The sequence below is a fragment of the Budorcas taxicolor genome, chromosome 11 (genome assembly GCF_023091745.1).
Source record: "Budorcas taxicolor isolate Tak-1 chromosome 11, Takin1.1, whole genome shotgun sequence".
NCBI lineage: Eukaryota > Metazoa > Chordata > Mammalia > Artiodactyla > Bovidae > Budorcas > Budorcas taxicolor.
This window is the reverse complement of record NC_068920.1, coordinates 155465822-155469285: the sequence shown is the minus strand read 5'-3', so window position 1 is coordinate 155469285 and position 3464 is coordinate 155465822. Positions and strand designations below refer to the sequence as shown.

At 51.2% G+C, this 3464-nt stretch overlaps 1 non-coding gene across 1 annotated transcript; it reads right to left on the bottom strand.

Moving 5' to 3' along the window:
* Positions 1 to 2806: 2806 nt before the first annotated feature.
* On the bottom strand, positions 2807 to 2919 carry LOC128057121 (U5 spliceosomal RNA). The gene has a single exon (XR_008200295.1). It is a non-coding gene; the product is annotated as a U5 spliceosomal RNA (small nuclear RNA).
* Between the last annotated feature and the right edge of the window lie 545 nt (positions 2920 to 3464).

The following is a 3464-nucleotide window of genomic DNA, read 5'->3' as shown; positions in this document are numbered from 1 at the left end:
GGCACAGCGAGCCTGGCGGCGTCTGCTCTCGAAGGAGGCCATGAGGGTCTCTAAGCAGCCCCTTCCCTACCGCTGAACAGCTGGCCACCATCTTGGCACACATTTGCCTGTCACATCTGATTTGCAAAGTCATGTCTGTAACAGACCCACAGGAGCGTCCAGTTGGGGCTTTTTCAGGTCAAGGAGTATTTTACAGAGTCTCTAGTTCTTCAGAGGGGAAAAAAAAAAGTGTGAAGAGCCCTCCTTCTCCATTGCCAGACTGACACTCTCAGCGGTGGAATGGTCCTCCCAGCCACCCTGGGCTAAAGCCTTGAGAATCATCTGAGGTTCTGGCATGATCCCATTTTACAGATGAGGAAATCGAGGCTCAGAGGAGTCCTGTCACTTCCCCAAGGTCACATAGTGACTAACAGCAGAGCCAGGATTTGAACATGGCCCCTCTGGCCCCTCAAGCCATAGCTCATCATCCTCATGTCCACAGCCTCCCTGCAGATTCCTGAGCTGAGCTGTCCTTGCTGGTGTGACTCCAGGACCTCCTCCTCCAGGAAGCCTGCCTGAGCTGTCATGGTCCTCCTTGGGCCTTCGAGCTCTTACCACTGACCACTGACTAGAGTCTCTGGTTTCCAGAACATTCTGGGAGGGGCCCACCAGAGCTGAGCACTTTGATCCCCTGAAGGCATCAAGTTGGCCAAGGTGCTTCCACTGCCTGGAGCAGAAGCCCAGGAGGAGGCAGGCCAAGCAGGTTCTTCTCCTGCAGGAACCCCCAGAGCCCTTAATGGGTACCAAGTGCCATGCGCCAGGGAGGAGTGACGTACGCAGTGTTTCCCAAACACCTTTTTTTTTTTTTTTGGCCAGAGCCACATATGGGTCGCTCAGAACTTAGAGTGACAATGCTGTTTCAGGCAGCTCAAGCTAAGCAGGGTCAGGTGCAGACTGAGAGCAAACCAACTCTGCCACCTACTAGCTGTGTGACCTTAGGCAAGCTGCTTTACCTCTCTGAGCCTGTTACCCTGTACACTTCCACGTGGCTCATCAGGGCCACTCCATCTTCATCCTGGCAGCCATGATCACCCTCCATCCAGCAAAAGCCTCTTCCCAGGCCTCTCGCTCCTGTCTGTCTCTCATTCCCAGGTGTGCTGTCTGGGCCTGGAGGACTGAGTTTGCCTTGCTCTCACTCACAGTAACTCCAGCACCAGAGCAAGCCTGGCACAAAATAATGTTTGTCTAATGAGTGAATGGATGGAAGAATGAGTATTCCTATGCGAACGCTCTGAATTTAATACGGGGCAGGCATGGCCCGGCACAGCAGCCCATAGCCACTCCCTCTCTGACCCCCATCCCTATCCTTCTACATTTCAGTCTGCTTTGAACCTTAAAGGAAGTCCAAGTCTCATTCAGCAAACATTTATTCAATTTGAGTAATTATGTCCTGTTGGGAGTTGGCAGATGGCAAAAGATGACTGGGAGAAACTCTTTGTCTTCTCATATGAAAAACAGCCTCTCTCTCTCTAGAGGAGCCTAGAGGCTCCCAGCCTGGGCTCTGCCCCCCCAGGCTTCATGGGCTCCTTGCCTCTACACTACGCCACCATGGCAGGACCATAGCACCTGTGCCCATTGCACAGATGAGGAGAGTGAGGCTCAGAGTTCTCAGTAACTCACCAAGGTCATACAGCTAGGGGGAAGTGGGGCAAAAAATTTGACCAGGTTTCATCTGATCCCAGACCCTGCAATCTCAACCCTTCATAGTTCTTGACTGAGAGGCATGTGACATTGTAAATAATGCCATTCTGTCCTGGGTTGCCTAGCTCTGCCTCACTCCCTACTTTTGTGTGACACTAAGCCAGTCATTTCTCCTCGATGAGCCTCAGTTTCCTCATCTGTAAAATGGGGCTAATAATCCCTCCTCTACAGTCATGACAATTACATGAGCTAGTATATGGGAGCTCAGAACTGAGCAACTTCACTTTCACTTTTCACTTTCATGCATTGGAGAAGGAAGTGGCGACCCACTCCAGTATGCTTGCCTGGAGAATCCCAGGGACAGGGGAGCCTAGTGGGCTGCCGTCTATGGGGTCGCACAGAGTCGGACACGACTGAAGCAACTTAGCAGCGGCAGCAGTAGATGGGAGCAAGATGTCAGAGGCAGAGCCAGTTTTGTGACTGTGGTCAGAGGGGCAGAAACAGCTGGGAAGTGGTTGCCTCAAAGATGAAGCTCTTGGCTGAGTCTGAGTGCCCAGTGCAGTGGCCAGCATAGAACAGGTGATCAATAAACTTTGATGGAATGAGTGACTACCTTCTGCTGGTGCTGCCAATTGTTCTGGAATGGACAGAGGCACAGAGCTTGAACCAGGGTTCCCTTGGATAGACACTGAGAATACAGGGGATGCAATGGAGCAGGACAGCCAAGATCCATTCTCCAGCCTAGACCAGGACAGCCTAGACCCATCCTCCAGCTTCATGGGCTCTGCGTGGGCACATGAGCCTTGGTACACATGCCCAAGACAAGTGCCACACAATCAAGATGGCTGCCTCAACACTCAAAGATGGCCACCACACTTGACAAGATGGCTGCCACAGCTGCCCCAAAAACCAGTGTCCACAAGGTACCAAGAGCCCCGCTGTGACTAGATTCAAAACAAAAAAAGCATTAATTGTTAAAGTGTGACCAGATTCCAAATAGAGTGAGTCAAAACTCAGGCAGGGCAGCCTAAACTCTCTCAGGAAGAAGAATCCAGTCAGCTCATCCCTGTGCCCCTGAGAATGCTGGGTAATTACTTTTTCCCTTTTGTCTGTTTTCTTTTCGCAGAACCACCAAGAAGCGGCCTCAAAAATCAGTTAAAGCTTCCAAAGTGCTTCTTTCCCCAGAAATCTTTTATAAAAGGTGAAAGATTTACAAGACCTGGAGAGCAAACCAAGCAGGATAATTGTTTTTGGAATGACCCCAATATTTTCACCCTGGCGACCCCAGCTGGGCATCTTGCCCCATATTTATGATTCCTGGTCCTCTGCGCACCACCGAGTGACCTTTCTGAGCCCCCTCTGTGAGCCCCCAGTCCCTTATCGGGCCTGTAACTCACCCTGACGCTATCTCTCGGGAGGGTCTTCTGCACTTTAATTTAACTCCCCTCATCGTTATTTCCCGGACTTCAAGGTTTTCTCTTTCGAATTGCCCTTCCCGGGACAAGCATAATCTGTTTGCCATCAAGCCCAATAAATATGTTTGTGCAGGAGATGGAACCATATGGGGAGAGCGGCTCGGGCCCGGGAAGCCGCCTCCGGCTCTCAGCCCCTTCTGGGCAGCGATGGCTGGTCTGTGTGTCCTTGAGCCTTGGTCCTGGCGGGAGTCACTGCCTCAGTTCTGAGGCCGAGTGGCTGGTTGTAACAAATAAGGATACAAGACACCTGGTTAAATTGGAATTTCAGATAAACAATGAATTTTTTTAGCATGAGTATGCCCCATTCAA